Source organism: Eubalaena glacialis, chromosome X (assembly GCF_028564815.1).
Source record: "Eubalaena glacialis isolate mEubGla1 chromosome X, mEubGla1.1.hap2.+ XY, whole genome shotgun sequence".
NCBI classification, from domain to species: domain Eukaryota; kingdom Metazoa; phylum Chordata; class Mammalia; order Artiodactyla; family Balaenidae; genus Eubalaena; species Eubalaena glacialis.
The window spans coordinates 13,711,581-13,729,032 of record NC_083736.1 but is presented as its reverse complement, the minus strand read 5'-3'; the positions used below and the strand labels follow the sequence as shown (position 1 = coordinate 13,729,032).

The 17,452-nt window shown below is 41.2% G+C and overlaps 1 long non-coding RNA gene across 1 annotated transcript in view; it reads right to left on the bottom strand.

The window, feature by feature from the left end:
• LOC133082449 (uncharacterized) overlaps positions 1-17,452 on the bottom strand; it is a 161,259-nt gene that overhangs the window by 53,946 nt on the left and 89,861 nt on the right. Inside the window, exon 6 of the long non-coding RNA XR_009698952.1 lies at positions 6,312-6,494. This is a non-coding gene — a long non-coding RNA (uncharacterized LOC133082449). The remainder of the gene's footprint in view (positions 1-6,311; positions 6,495-17,452) is intronic.

Sequence of the window (17,452 nt, the reverse complement as noted above, 5' to 3'; positions counted from 1 at the left end):
ACACAGTCAGCCCACCACAACAGAAGGACCCACGCAGCCCTCTTAAGGAGAACCCCTAGAGCATATAGCTTGGGTGACGAGAGGGGGGTGATGATAGGGGAGCGAACGGCGGGGACTCATAGGACACCTTCTACAGACGGCCACTTCTCCAAGGTCAAGAAACATAACTAAGCTACCACATACATAAAAATACCAATAGCAACTCAGACAAAATGAGGCTGCATAGAAACATGTTCCAGACGAATGAATAAGATAAAACCCCAGAAGAAGAACTAAATGGAGATGGGCATTCCACCTGAGAAAGAGTTCAGAGTAATGATCGTAAAGACGATCAAAGAACTCGGGAGGAGAAAAGATGCACAGAAAAAAAATGGCTGAATCAATTTTTCCAGAAAGCCTACCCTTGGCATCCTGAAGGAGAACACGAGTAATAGATGGCAATGGTTACAAGTTAATGATTCCCTGAGATTCTACAGGGATGAGGGAAGGGCATGTACTGAGACAGTCTTCGAAGTTTCTGAATTTTCATCATTACTTTACCTGTCCTTTGCATTCTCATGATGTTCTTCAGTTGTGAAGTGTTTTTCTCCGGAGAGAGATCTCCAAAAATCAGTGAGGCACACAGCATGCAGGAATCTTCATCAGAAAGAACTCTCTACCAGCGTCCTTTAGTCTGACACTCCAGGCAGCTAGGAGCAGACAGACCTTCGCTCCAGGCAGTCTCTTCCCAGCAAATGTCAATCCTCAGCTTTCAAAATAAAGGTCAAGTCAGGGGCACCTGACACAATTCCCTCCTCCCATTACCGTGAGCCCACAGGTGAGACTTCTCCGAAATAACATCCAAACCTGAACAGAGCAACTCATCTAAAATGGTTCGCAGTAATAAAATTGCACCCAAAGAGCCTTATGGAAACATCTGAAGTTCTAGAACACACCTTATTCTAGGTCTGTGTGGCTAACTTCGGGGAAGACTGCGCTAGTTATTGAGATAACGTGGGACCAGCTGTTTTGCATTTGGGAGCGCAGGCTTCCTAAAGAGACTGATCGGCAGAATAACCGGGGGTTCTGGTCCAGAAACTTTAAGGCTTTCCAACTTCAGGATTGTTATTATGCCTCCCCAAGGTGGGGACCAAAGTGTAACTACTTCTCAGCGTCAAACAGATGTACTGACAAGTCAGTCAATCCAGAAGAGAGAAAAAGTCTAGGGCCATACCACCCTGAACGCGCCTGATCTCCTCAGAAGAGAGAAAAAATCATGAATTGATATGGTCAGGGATTCAGAATGCCTTCCAGTCTACTTCAAAACCAATATCTAAAGGATTTTATGAGACAAAAAGTTTTTTGTAAAATATTATTTGGGGGGTCTTGTTTATTATAATCTTGGTATAGTACAGAATAAATGCTTTCACTATGATCTGCCTGGGGAAACAGTGAATGGAGAGTGAGAAGGAATGTTAATATTTATTAGCCATTTGGTATCGTGGAAAAAGCACTGAACTTAGAAGAGCTGGATTTGTTACAAGTTAATTGTGAGACCTTGGATAATAAGTCACTTAGCCCAGTGGAGCTCAAACTTCAGTGATTCTTGAAGAATCACATGGAAAGCTTGTTAAAACACATTCCTGGATCCTAGCCTGGGGTTTCTGATTCACTAGGCCTGGGGTGAGTCTGCAGTTCTAACAAGCTCCCAGGTGATACGGATGCTGCTGGTCTAGGGGCCACATTTTGAGGAGCAAAGAAGTTTCTGACTAGATTCTCCTTATTTTCAAAAGAAGTCTACTGTGTTAGAGGATTACTCACGTCTCTTCTAGCTCCATAAAATTCTCTGAGGTTTGATTTTGTTCAAATTGCCCTGCTGAAAGTGTCTGCAATTTTTCTTTCTAATGGAGATGGCTAATGGTAGGACATAAATTAAATCACCAAGGGAGCAGCTGTCTTAGGGAAAATTTGTTGCTATAAAGGTATTAGCCATTAGCAACAGGTGCCTACTTAAATATTTTACATTCAATTTTATGTTTGAGTCTCCTAAGAGAAATGAAAAAATTCCCCTGGAAGGCTTAAGTTTGAGTCTTAACTCTGCCACTCAGTAGCCCCGTGACTCTAAGCTTTCTTAGTTTCCTCATTTGTAAAATGGGGAAACCAATTGCAAGTCCTATCATATATTCACTGATTTCTGAGAATAAATCCATAAATATCAGTTGGGAAACTCTGACACTGGACATGTTTCTTGTTCCTGCTTTAAGACACACCTGGGAAAAATGGTAAAGCAACAGGCACCATTTGTTCTCAGCACCTTCTCACTTCCCTTCTGTGTCCATTTCCCACATTCTGCCACTCCTTTTCTTATCCTTCAAATGTCCAGTGTCCTTTGTGCTCTTTTGATCACTTAAAAAAAAAACCCTTTATTAAGTATGATTGACATACAAAAAGCTGTAGATATTTAATATATACAACTTGATGAGTCTGGAGATACATATACACTCATGAAACCATCATCACAATCTATGCCATAAACATATCCTCCTGCCCTCATTATTCATTATTATTTTTTTGTGAAAAGAACACATGAGATTTACCCTCTTAGTACATTTTTAAGTATACCATACAGTACTGTTAGCTATGGGCACTGTGCTGTACAGTACATCTCTAGGATTTATTCATCTTGTGTAACCATAACTTTGTGCTCTTTCACTAATACCTCCCTTTTCCCCCTTCCCCTCAGCTCCTGGCAATTGCCATTCTGCTTTCTGCTTCTATGAGTTTGACTAGATTCCTCATAGCAGTGGTATCATGTAGCATTTTTCCTTCTATGTCTAGCTAATTTCACTTAGCATAAAGTCCTCCAAGTTCATTCATGTTGCAGCAAACGGCAGAATTTCCTTCTCTTTTAAAGCTGAATAATAGTCCATTGTATGTATATAGCATATTTTTTAGCCCATTCATCCATCAGTGGACATTTAGGTTGTTTCCACATCTTGGCTATTGTGAATAATGCTATAAAGAACACAGGAGTGCAGATATCTCTTTGGCATAGTGACTTTATTTCCTTTAGATATATACCAGAAGTGGGACTGCTGGATCATATGGTAGCTCTATTTTAAATTTTTTGAGGAAACTCCATACTGTTTTTCATAGTGGCTGTACCAATTTACATTTCCAACAACAGTGTACAAGGGTTCCCTTTTCTCCACACCCTCACCACACTTGTTATATATAATAATTTTGATAATAGCCATCCTAAACAGGTGGGAGGTGATATCTCATTGTGGTTTTGATTTGCATTTTCCTGATGATTAGTGATGTTGAGCACTTTTTCATATACCTGGCCATTTGTATGTCTTTAAAGAAATGTCTATTCAGTTTCTTTCCTCATTTTTAAATTGAATTTTTAAAAAAAATTATTTTTATGCACAGCAAAGGAAACCATAAACAAGACCAAAAGACAACCCTCAGAATGGGAGAAAATATTTGCAAATGAAACAACTGACAAAGGATTACTCTCCAAGATTTACAAGCAGCTCATGCAGCTCAATAACAAAAAAACAAACAACCCAATCCAAAAATGGGCAGAAGACCTAAATAGACATTTCTCCAAAGAAGATATACAGATTGCCAACAGACACATGAAAGAATGCTCAACATCATTAATCATTAGAGAAATGCAAATCAAAACTACAATGAGGTATCATCTCACACCGGTCAGAATGGCCATCATCAAAAAATCTAGAAACAATAAATGCTGGAGAGGGTGTGGAGAAAAGGGAACACTCTTGCACTGTTGGTGGGAATGTAAATTGATACAGCCACTATGGAGAACAGTATGGAGGTTCCTTAAAAAACTAAAAATAGAACTACCATGCGACCCAGCAATCCCACTACTGGGCATATACCCTGAGAAAACCATAATTCAAAAAGAGTCATGTACCACAATGTTCATGGCAGCTCTATTTACAATAGCCAGGACATGGAAGCAACTTAAGTGTCCATCATCGGATGAATGGATAAAGAAGATGTGGCACATATATACGATGGAATATTACTCAGCCATAAAAAGAAATGAAATGGAGGTATTTGTAGTGAGGTGGATGGAGTTAGAGTCTGTCATACAGAGTGAAGTAAGTCAGAAAGAGAAAAACAAATACAGTATGCTAACACATATATATGGAATCTAAGGAAAAAAAAAAAAAGGTCATGAAGAACCTAGTGGCAAGACGGGAATAAAGACACAGACCTACTAGAGAATGGACTTGAGGATATGGGGAGGGGGAGGGGTAAGATGTGACAGGGTGAGAGAGTGGCATGGACATATATACACTACCAAATGTAAAATAGATAGCTAGTGGGAAGCAGTCGCATAGCACAGGGAGATCAGCTCGGTGCTTTGTGACCACCTAGAGGGGTGGGATAGGGAGGGTGGGAGGTAGGGAGACGCAAGAGGGAAGAGATATGGGAACATATGTATATGTATAACTGATTCACTTTGTTATAAAGCAGAAACTAACATACCATTGTAAAGCAATTATACTCCAATAAAGATGTTTAAAAAAAATTATTTTTATTTATTTTTGGCTGCGTTGGGTCTTTGTTGCTGCACGTGGGCTTTCTTTAGTTGCGGTGAGCGGGGGCCACTCTTAACTGCGGTGTGCGGGCTTCTCATTGCAGTGGCTTCTCTTGTTGCGGAGCACGGGCTCTAGGCGCTCAGGCTTCAGTAGTTGTGTCTCGCGGGCTCTAGAGTGCAGGCTCAGTAGTTGTGGCGCACAGGCTTAGTCGCTTCGCGGCATGTGGGATCTTCCTAGACCAGGGCTTGAACCCGTGTCCCCTGCATTGGCAGGCGGATTCTTAACCACTGGGCCACCAGGGAAGTCCCTGAATTTTTCTTATTAAAAAAAATTTTTTGCTATTGAGTTGTAGGCATTCTTTATATATTTTGAAAAGTAACCATTCATCAGATATATGGTTTGCAAAAGTTTTTCCCATTCTGTAGGTTGCCTTTTCATTTTGGTGTTGGTTTTTTGCTGTGCAGAAGCTGTTTAGTTTGACACAATCTCATTTGTTTATTTTTGCTTTTGTTACCTGTGCCTTTAGGTATCTGAGATATTGTGATTTAGAAGAAATATACATTCATTCAGATGACCAAAATATATTTCTCATATATATTTGGTCTTCATCCACAGCTCACAGCTTCCACAACCCTTGAAATTTCTTAAATGATGAGAGCAACAAAGGTCTTTTGTTATGTTAGTGAGGTGGGGACTGGTTGCCAGTGGAGCCAACCATGTGATTAGAGGGTTGGAACTCTCAGTACCACCCCCTTGACCCTGGGGGAGGGGAGAGGGACTGGAGGTTGAATCAATCGACAATGGCTAATGATTTAATCAATCATGGCTATGTAATGAAGCCTCCATAAAAAACAAAAAAAGGATGAGGCTCTGAGAGGTTCCATTTTGGTGAACACGTGGAGGTGTTGGAGGAGTGGTGCCTGGAGAGGACATGGAAGTTCCATGCTCATCCCTGCATACCTTGCTCTATATATCTCTTCCATCTGGCTGTTCTGGAGTTATATCCTTTTGTAATAAAATGGTGATCTAGTAAGTAAAATGTTCCTCTGAGTTCTATGAGTCACTCTAGCAAATTAGTTGAATCTGAGGAGGGGTCATGGAAGCCTGTGATTTATAGCCAGTTGGTCAGTAGTGCAACCTGGACTTGCCATTGGCATCCTGAGTTGGAGGGGGTCATTGAAACCTCTAATCTATAGCCAGTTGGTCAGAAGCACAGAAGTGAGTGAATGCAGAAACAAAGGAAAAGTAGTCAAGCAATAAAAGTAACGATAGCTTAAACAATAGTTCAATGGTAAAACAGAGTCCTAGTTCTTCCTCAAGGAATATACATATATCATTGAGTTGTTCTGCAGAAATTAAGACCTGCCTCCTCAGGTGGCAGATGGTGACTACATGCTGACCACAAGCACGTAGACCCCAAACTAGTTAGAACCAGAAGGTTGTTACCTCACCACCAACCAATAAGAAGAAAATCCATGAGCTGCAACCTGCACCCCAAATGTTGCCTTAAAAAACCCTTCCCTAGAGGGGCAAGGTAGGGGTAGGGGATTAAGAAGTACAAACTACTATGTATAAAATAAGCTACAAGGATATATTGTAGAACACAGGGAATATAGCCAATATTTTATAACAACTATAAATGGAGTCAAATCCTTAAAAATTGTGAACCACTATGTTGTACACCTGAAACTTATATAATATTGTAAATCAACTATATCTCAAAAATAAATAAATAAATAAATACATACATACATATATACAAACCCTTCCCCGGAAGCCATCGGGGAGTTTGGGTATTTTGAGTACCAGCTGCCTGTTCTCCTTCTTGGCACCCTGCAATAAATGCTGTACTTTCCTTCACCACAACCCGGTGTCATTAGATTGGCTTTGCTGCGTGGTGGGCAAGCAGACCCAAGTGCAGTTCAGTAACACCACCTAGGTGAAGATGGATAAAATTAAAACATTTAGCAGGTTCTTTTTAGTTGCTGAGCAATGAGAGAAGTGCTTTTCTTAGAATCAGCCATAATTCAAAATGGAGCAATTACATAATGTGTTTCCAAGAAAATGGTGCTATATAGGTGGTCTTGTCATTACCAGACTTTATCACTCACATTATATAAACATGGGAAACAGCAGTGAGCAAAGGGGCAAATGTGAATTTAGAAGAAAGTGTTTTTGCTTTCATAATAGGCCCTTTCCTCCTGATGGAATTTAATGCAAGTAGATCTCTCTGACTGAAAAAATGCAGACCCATTGCTCCTCTGTCATTCATTCAGTGATGACTCAAAGTAATCCTTGACAACTTGATTTTTCAAAATAAGTGGTGACCATAGAACTGCAGTCCATGGGCCTTTTCATGTATTTCGTTTTATAAGTTTCAATTAGAAGAAGAATCCAGAGACAGTGATTTTTAAGATTTCAGGAACAATCACATCTTTACCTATGTGCTTTATAATCTTGTTGTGAATTATTTTTTTCTTCAGTGATGTGACATTCTTCTTCTTATTATTATTTTAGTACTTATCAATACTTCCAAGAATAATTACAGAACTTATGGAAACTTTTCACTTCCTTCCATAGAAAAGGATAAAGTGAAGAGACTAGGGAGCCAGATATATTTTTTATTTCTCTTTTATTCTTGGAATTGTATCATATGAAGGTAGTTGACTGTACTGAACTCAAATTAAAAAAATTAAATATAATTTCTGCCAAATGTGTACAGGATAGAGTTGTGGAATTTGGGGGAGCTTCACAGAAATATAGACAGTGTGTCCTCTGGTCTAAGCTATTTATAATGACTGTTAGATCAGAAATCCATAAAACAGGATACTAAAATACCAATTTTTCCTCTTGAAAAAATATGCTTTACTCATTTAATTTTAAAATAGCTTTGTGAGGTAGGGTTATGATTTCCATTTTATAGATGAGAAGCTGAGGCCAAGAGAGGTTTAGCTAGGTAATGGCAGAGCAGGGATTCATACCCAGGCAGTGTTTTCTATTGTCCAAGCTTTTAACCACTCTGCAGCACTGCCTCCCTAAAAGAGGCAAAATCTAAAACAATGACAACAATGACAACAACAAACAGAGAAGACAATAACTGATAAGTAATCAATATCTTGTCCTGGGATGGGCTGGGAATCAGAACAATCTCAACTGAATCTCGCATCCTTTAGAATGTTAATGCAAGGAGAAACAAAAACATCATCTAGTACAGTTCTCTGACTACTGGGTGAGAAGCTCAACTTGAAAGCAAATTTGGAGTATTAACTTCTACAAGTAAATGGACGTGTATAGTATTAGACTGAGACTGCTTGTATTTCCCGAGAGCAACCTGAAAATTCATGGAGTTATTTTCACACAGGGGCATATTTAAGGGGTGAATAAAGTGTTTCTCAACTTCGGCACTACTGACATTCTGACCAGGTCACTCTGTCGTGGGCACTGTCCTGTGCACTGTGTGATCTTTAGCAGCATCCTGGTCTCTACCCACTGGATGTCTGTAGCACCCCCTCCAGTTGTGAACCAAAAATGTCTCCAGACATTATCAAGTGTTCTCTGGGGGGCAAAATTCACTCTGCTGAGAACTACTGGGCTAATGGGAGACAAAACTAATTGCCTCAGGATTATATGCTTGGCTTGTTGCACCCGTTAAAATGGCCTGTAAAAGCCCTCTCTTCTCTGCCTCCTTGGCTCCTGCTAAGATGCTCAGCCCCTCTCTTTTAAGGCTCTTTTCATCTCTGTGTTTTTCCCACTCCCAGGCACCTACCACCTCCTGCTAGGGGAGTGCACAGAAACTCAGATTTTCTCTTACTTTATTATGCAGAATAATTCAGCTCTCTCTTTGTCTCTTAGGAGTCCAGGAAGTGGGGCGGGTGTGTGTGTGTGTGTGTGTGTGTGTGTGAGTGATGTGGGGATATGGGATGTGAGGGTTCTCTTTAATTCAAAGTAACTCATCAGAGTTATCTTCTCCAAACAAAGAGCCTTATCTAATGGAAAGCAATCATGCCAATCCTCAAGCAGGAGCCACTGCAAATGTTAGAAGTTTTAACTAGGAAATGCTCCCTAAAGGGGAGCTGAATTTGTCACCCCAAAATATGCCACTTTGGCATGAGGATTACTTTGAACTAAAGGCAATAAAAACCCAGCAGATTCAGGAAAAGCTCTTTACCTCCCCCTCAACTGCCTAAATTTACATTGGAAAGGGGACCTGGGTCTGGGGATACAAAGGGAAGGAAGGCCATTCACAGGCAGGCAGAGATGTTTGAAAAACAAACGTTGCCTTGTTAAGCAGGCAAATTTCTTAGTAAAAAGGTAACTTTTGGGCTTATACCTCCCGAAAGCTTAGGATGTTATAGAAGTCTCAACTACCTGACTGCCCTTTCGGTCTCCTATTTTTATGGGGCTTGCATAGGTACAAAAAAAATTCTTTTTTCTCCTGTTAATCTGTCTGATATCAATTTAATGATTAGATCAGCCAAAGAACCTAGAAGGGAAGAAGGCCCCTACATCCTCCAGTACTCTTTTTCTCCCCCCTACATATGGGGATTATGGACAATGGGAGGGTAAATTCCAGAGCTGAGGTCCAATGTTCTGTTTTTAGAGGAGCTGTCTATAAATGCTGTAAATAATCAATTAAAACTTTCACCTCTGATAAAATGTGTATATCAATCAGACATGAAGGGATGCAAACTTTCCAAAGTACAAATAAATGGATTAAAAGTAGTCAAATAAAATACTAAATCTACTATTTTATGCTGATATACAGTATACAGTTTTTTATGATCCTACCTTATTTTGATTTCTGCCAATAAGAAGAAAAAGGAGAAGATTTTACAAGTATGTGGCATTAAAAATGACAAGCTTTTTTTTTTGGTCACGCCGTGCGGCATGCAGGATCTTAGTTCCCTGATCAGGGATTGAACCCGTGCCCCCTGCATTGGGAGTATGGAGTCTTAACCACTGGACCGCCAGGGAAGTCCCAAAAATGACAAGCATTTTTGAGGAAGGCTTTTTTTTCTTAACCATTTTTTTGAGAAATTATTGAGAGATGTTGATTCTAGCTGCCCTCTTTGTTTCATTAGAAATTTCTCTATCAGTAGCGTAAGCATTGTAGGAAAAATATCTTGGGTCTAAAAACCAGGAAAACATTCTGTTTCTTAAGCTTCCATCTAAATAATATTAGTCATTTCGCCTCACATTCTGATGAGTCACACTTGCCTTTAAAATGTACAAACTATCCTCTGTATTTTTCATCCTTTAATTCTTCTTTTCATCCTTTACGGTAGAACCTAAAAGAAATGGCTTTCAAATTCCAGGCTGGTATACTATGCTGAACTTTACTTTGAATATCTTTAATAAAAAGTCTTTCCATTTTAATCACACAACCTGTCCCTTTTAACAGTGGATTTCAACCATCAAAAGAATGCTGTTTATTTTTTTCCTGCCTACCTGTTTTAAGGGATTTTTTTTGGTAGCTGAATTGAATGGTTAGCCATAAGGCAAAAACTCATTGCTGTGTGTCTATGTAAATATCTATGTGTGTGTATGTGTGTGTGTTGTTATTTTGTAACTAGTCAGCTTCCTTTTTACTTTGCCAGTTGAAGTGCAAACAAGAGTGTAATAATTGGGCTTATACCTCCCAAGAAGTCTAATCAGTCCCTTTATCCCCACTCCCAAATTCGTCAGAGATGAAATTTAAAATTTCTATCCATCAAAAGACATCTTAAATAAAGTGTAGAAGACAAAATTGAAATTGGTTAGATAACTGCCACACATATAATGGATAAAGGATTAGTATCCAGTATATATGAAGAGCTTTTACAAATCAATTTTAAAAAGACAAATGACCCAGTGGAAAAATTGGTAAATAATGCAAATGGTATTTTGCAGAAAAAGAAACATGTATGGTCAATAAACATATAAAGAGATGTTCAACCTCATTAATAATCAGACAGATGAAAATCCAGGCTAGTTTTCATGACTTTGAACTTTATATATCACAAATATATGTGATAAAGTGACATAACTACACACACATTTATGACAAGAAAAAGATAAACACAGTATTTCAAATTATGTTTATTTGGAGAGGAGGCTGAATTATGGAACTGGGGAAGGATGCATAGTTAGATGTAAGTAATGTTTCAGGTTTTTGATTTGTTGGTGGGTTTACTGTACTCATTATGTTATTTAAAAAAAAACAGATGAAAGCCAGCTACACAGGTAGATAGAAAGCTATTTTTGGACTAAAAATGTTGGTGAATTATAAGCCAAGGATAATGATTCCAATTCTGTGCGACTGAGGTTCTTAAAAATGTGACTTGGGGTGGGTAATAAAACCTTTATTAAAGAAATTTCAAAAGCTTGAAGTGGTAGAAGGGTTGCAGCTACAGGAATTTATATTAGTCAGGATGGGGAAGGCTATGCTACAATAACAAATAAACCCCAAATCCCAGTGATCTACTACAACAAAGGATTATTCCTCCTTTATACAATATGCCCATTGTACATCTACACTCAGGGGCCCAAGTTGGTGGAGGCTCCACCATCTTATACCTGTACTATCTAAAATACTCTGATTCCTTGATTGTCACAATAAGGGGAGAAAGTGCTAGAAGGTCTCAAATGTGCAATTAAATGTTTCAGTTTGATAGTGACCCATTTGATTTATGCTCCCGGCCCATAATTACAACTAGTCTTACAACCTTGACTAACTGTACCCAGAAGGAGAGAAGAACTAAATTTATGTAAGTACTAGAAGTCTTTACTACAGAGTTGTTTTCAGTAGAGACACAACGGCAATGCTTTCATGTCTTTTTTTTTTTTTGGCTGCATCGGGTCTTTGTTGCTGCGTGCGGGCTTTCTCTAGTTGCAGCAAGCAGGAGTTACTCTTCATTGCGGTACATGGGCTTCTCTTTGTGGTGGCTTTTCTTGTTGAGGAGCACATGCTCTAGGCACACGGGCTTCAGTAGTTGCAGCATGCAAGCTCAGTAGTTGCGGCACATGGGCCCTAGAGTGCACAGGCTTCAGTAGTTGCAGCGTGTGGGCTCAGAAGTTGCAGTGTGTGGGCTCTAGGGTGCCCGGGCTTCAGTAGTTATGGTGCACAGGCTCAGTAGTTGTGGCTCTCAGGCTCTAGAGCACAGGCTCAGTAGTTGTGGCGCACGGGCTTAGCTGCTCCACGGCATGTGGGATCTTCCCGGACCAGGGATCGAACTCGTGTCCCCTGCATTGGCAGGTGGATTCTCAACCACTGCACCACCAGGGAAGTCCCTGCTTTCATGTCTTGATGACCAAGTATGGCAGACTGCAGTAGGGAGCATGTTCTCTACTACTGTATAGAATGGCTTCCATGCATTGAGGGCCCCTGGGAACCTAGCTTAGCTGTGCGTTCCGGAAAGTTTTAAACTTTGGATGTTTATGCAACATACCTCCACGGATTCCCAGGAAACTTGGGCTAGGCACTGAAATCAAGACGATGGAGGTCGTACATTGGCCTCTTAAAGCAAGAATCAGAGAGAATTGAGGATTATTATTATTTATGTGCACACATTCGCATCACGAGCAAGTAAAACTCATGCAAACACCTGTTACATTCAGAACAGTGCACTGTTTTTTCCTTTGGCTCAGGTTTCTCTCATTTTGTCCATGGAACAAATGTAAAATCAGAGCTACCTTTGAAGTCAGCAGAGCATATGTGCAGTCCTTGAAACTTTTAGAGGGCTAATTTGAAGGGATGCTGGGAGTTCAGTGTGAAATCGGGACTCCTTTATTTTGTTCATTTTCTTTTTTTCAAGAATCCTCTGGCATTTTAGCAATTGTGATACACTTTCCTTTAAGCATTCTTAGAGTTGGACATAACTTATAAGTGTATTTTGGCACCAGGCTCCCACCATCAAAACCTCCTGTGAGAAATATTTATTTGGCTGCTCTCTGGGTATACTGCTGTAAAAGTCTTATTCATCAGTTCTCTCCCTGCCTCTTTGGCAACTGGCTCCTGCGCAGAGTATAAGCTATGCTCACATGTGAGCCAACTCAGAACATATATGCGGAATTTAAAAAAATGATACAAATGAACTTACTTACAAAACAGAAACAGACTCACAGACATAGAAAACAAAGTTATGGTTACCAAAGGGGAAAGGGGGAGAGGGATAAATTAGGAGTTTGGGATTAACAGATACACACTACTATATAGAAAATAGATAAACAACAAGGACCTACTGTATAGCACAGGGAACTATATTCAATATCTTATGATAACCTACAATGGAAAAGAATCTGAAAAAGAATATATATAATATATTATATATATATATATATATATGAGTCACTTTGCTGTACACCTGAAATATTGTAAATCAGCCATGCTACAATAAAAAAAAAAAGAACATAGTAAAATAGATTCCTCAGTATCGATGACCTCATGGGAATCTTAACCCCCTAGAGTCATCCCAATATAGGCCAGCCCCTCTTTCTGTCTCCCTTCCTGCAGACTCTGGGATTTCTTTTTATTGCTGCCACATCATATTCTACATTGAGAAAAAGTCTGTAGGGTGAGATGCTGTTTCCCAGATCTCTTCCAGGAAAAGACGATAACGTAGCTACCTCCTAAAGTATATATAGCAAATCATTTTGGGAAAAGAGACCGTGGATAAAGAAACTAGGAAATATTGGGAAGTTTCAAGAACTGATGTTCTATCAGTCAGTTTTCATTCAGAGAAGCAGAACCAATAAGAGATTTTATATACATATATACACACATATACGTATATGTGTGTGTGTGTGTATATATATATATTTAAGAGATTTATTACAGAGGTTTGACTTGATACAATCATGGGAGCTAATAAAGCAGTCCCCATAAGGCTGCTGTTTTTACCTCTGATGCTGAAGCTTGAAGTCTGCAGGGCAAGCATTCAGGAATGGATGTAAGTTTAGGGAGATCACAAGCAAGCTGGAACTCCACGAGGACAGATTAAAAGCATGAGGTGGAATCCCACAAGGACAGACGGAAACCCGTGTCAGTTCTGGTTGCCCCTGACCTTGATGGTGTGGGTATCCTGCAGAAGTGAGGGCCCTTCTCAATGGAGCTAAACACACACACCTGGCCCAGAAGTCAGAGGTGTTGAAAGAGGATCTAGGGGAAGGGGAGCGGCCGCCGCCAATGAAGTGAGTTAGCTGGTGTGTGAGCTAAAGAATGGCTAGTGCCTCTCTTCTGCCCTCCAACTCTCCCCAAGAGTTTCTCTCATGGCCCACCTTAACCAGAAACACGCAGGGAAGGGAAGTCTGGAAATGTAGTTCAGCCTAGCCAGGCTGATGTATTACAATGCCACCACAAATGTATTCCCTTATATGAAATCTCTGGCTTTATTGCTGAAAGGCACCAGAAGTAACCATGCCCTGGGGGGACTCTCTTTAATTCTCCCTGGAAGATCTCAGAAAACATCCTTGAGCTTCTGGATCACCTAGGCTTTTCCTTTGTAAGATTGTACTCTCGAGCCTGAAAGGATGGTTACAACTGCACAACAGGGTGTTCTTCTGCTTAGTGCTGGTGACTCACTTCTAGGTGACCCCCCTACACACATAAGGAAGACCACCTTTAGTTCTGATTAGTTCAACTAACATCCATTGAGCTCGATTGTGTGCCAGGCACTGTGCTGGCTGCCATAGGAGAAGATGAGGAACCAGGGCCTGAGGAACTTACTGTCTAGTGGGGGAGATACTCACATAAATAGAAACAGTCCTGCAATGGGGTCAATGCTCAGGTAAAGGAATGAAGGGTGTACAATGGAGGTGTGGAGAAGGGGCACTCCAGGGCTTGAGATGTGGGTTTTAAAGGATGAGTAGGAGTTAGCTAGGCAATGCAAAGTGCAAAGTGCATAGCAGGCCAAGAGATACTGTAGGGGAGTGAACTCTGCCACCCCACAATGTGTCTCTTTGGCATGAGGATTATTTTAGGCTGATTATCTTTAAGAAACAGAAGACTCAGGAAGTTTTTCTTTTTACCTCCCCCTGAACTGCCTAAAAAATTTAGACAGAGGGGAGAGAGGGCCAGGTCTAGGAAGAGAGCTATCAGTAGAGATAACTACAAAGAGTATGGGCTAGGTGTGGTGAGCTGGGGTGGGGGGAACTCAATATTACAAGAGCATGAAGTGGGGAACAGGGAGTGGCAGAACATAAAGCCACGTCATGGGAACTGCATCTGCTATACTAAGGAGTGTGAACTTTACTCTTTGGAGTGTGAATGAAAAACACTGCCTGCCATATCAGTAAACAAAGGATGTTGCAGCCATCAAGCCATCTCATTACAGCAGCCCAGGTGGTGAGCCCTGAGGGAACTCAGGATAGAAACACAATGCCCGCCATCAAAATCATCAGACAGTGTGGCCACACCCCCCATGCCTCCCACCCCTGACGGTGCACCCTGAGGAAACTCGGGAGGAGAAAGCACCGGATCCTGGCCCCAGATGGCTGAGGTGCATATCAAAGGAAGGATTTCAGTGAGCCCAGACTCTTGCATCTTCCCATGCATAGAAAAGCCCTAAATTCCTTAACGTGAGATATCCGGTTATTAACAGTAATCTTTTGATGTTCCAACTACCTGGTCTTTGTTGTAAAAACTCCTATATATCCTGGCTCCCCACCTTGCCTCTTCGGAGCAGTCTTTCGGAGTTATCTGAGATGCTGTCTTCTGGGCTTAAGTCCTCAGTTTTGTCCGCCGAATAGAACATAACTCTCAACTTTTAGGTTGTGAATTTTTTTCAGTCGACAGGAGACACTAAAGGGTTATACCTATGTCAGTTAGTGATAAGTTCAACAGAAAATCCTACTATAATAGCTTAAACAGAAAAGAAGTTTATTGATTTTCTGTAACAAAAAGTGTGGAGGTGGGAAACTTTTGTTTGGTATGGCAGCAAAACCATGTTTCCATGATTTGGGCTCTTTTCTATTTCCCTGCTCTGAAATCCCAAGTGTCATTTTCATTGCCTGAAGGCTTACCTGCATCCTCTTTCTCTTGCTGCACCATACTTTCACCTTGAAGTAAAAGCTTTATGTGGCTGCTCTGTGGAGCCTGGTGAGTCCTTTCAAGTATCTGAAGTTGGGGAATATTTGCACAATCTGAAGTCCTTCCCATGGCTCAGAAAGCCTTCATGATCCGGCCACCTGCTACCTCTCTAACTCCATCTCCTTCTACTTCATCTCCCTTTCTCATTCTGCTCTGGTCACCTCAGCACCCTTATTGTACTGAAACATACCCAGCATGCTCCAAACTCATGTCATGGCATTTTTTGTTTCCTCTGTCTAGAACTCTCTCCCTTAGATATCTACGGGGCTTCACTCTACCCTTCCGGAAAATCAGAAAGACCTTTCCAGACTGCACCTTCTAAAATGTAACCTTGCCCTGTTGCTTTTGGTTTCTTTGCTTTTTTCCCTGTTTCCCCAGACTAGAATATAAGCTGCACAAGAGAAGAGATTTTGCTTACACCTAGAGCAGTGCCTGGCACATAATAGATGCTCAGTAAATGATTGTCAAGGGATAACCAAATACATCAAGAGGGAGGTGCAGGTTCAGCTGGGGAAAGTGGGGCAAACAGCCTTTTGGTTACCTGGGAAAGACATCAAGAGAAAAGCAGGCTGTCAGGAGCTACCAGAGCTGGGTGAAAAGGAAAGGTGGCATGAGCCAGGAAGGGGAGGAGATGGTTCAAAACTATGAGGTACTGAACATCCCCCCAGGAGAAAGCTCAGATAAATAAACAAAACTTTATGTTGGAGGTAAACTGAGAGGTTGAATCAACTCATAATTGGGGTTTTCTTGGATTTATCAAACACCTCAGTGTATCTTTAATTAGTCTTAAATGTTGCTAATGATGTGTATATGTGTGTGTTCCATTGGCTTTTCTTAGATCAAACATTAGATTTAAATATGGACTTGGTCTTTATTTTTTTTAATTTTTAAAATTTATTTTACTTTATTTTTCGTTTTTGGCTGCGTTGGGTCTTCATTGCTGTGCGCGGGCTTTCTCTAGTTGTGGCGAGCGGGGGTTACTCTTTGTTGCAGTGCGCGGGCTTTTTTTTTTTTTTTTTTAAGATTTATTTATTGATTGATTGATTGATTGCTATGTTGGGTCTTCGTTTCTGTGCTAGGGCTTTCTCTAGCTGCGGCAAGTGGGGGCCACTCTTCATCGTGGTGCGCAGGCCTCTCACTATCGTGGCCTCTCTTGTTGCGGAGCACAGGCTCCAGACGCGCAGGTTCAGTAGTTGTGGCTCACGGGCCTAGTTGCTCTGCGGCATGTGGGATCTTCCCAGACCAGGGCTCGAACCCGTGTCCCCTGCATTAGCAGGCGGATTCTCAACCACTGCGCCACCAGGGAAGCCCCGATGTTCAGGCTTCTCATTGCAGTGGCTTCTCTTGTTGCGGAGCACAGGCTCTAGACATGCAGGCTTCAGCAGTTGTGGCACGCAGGCTCAGTAGTTGTGGCACACGGGCTTAGTTGCTCTGCAGCATGTGGGATCTTCCCAGACCAGGGATCGAAACTGTGTCCCCTGCATTGGCAGGCGGATTTTTTAAAAAAATTTATTTATTTAATTTATTTATTTTTGGCTATGTTGCATCTTCATTGCTGCGCACAGGCTTTCTCTAATTGCAGTGAGCGGGGGCTACTCTTCATTGCAGTGCGTGTGCTTCTCATTGTAGTGGCTTCTCTTGTTGTGGAGCACAGGCTCTAGGCGTGCGGGCTTCAGTAGTTGTAGCTTGTGGGCTCCAGAGCGCAGGCTCAGTAGTTGTAGTGTACGGGCTTAGTTGCTCCGTGGCATGTGGGATCTTCCCAGACCAGGGCTCAAACCCGTGTCCCCTGCATTGGCAGGGAGATTCTTAACCACTGCACCACCAGGGA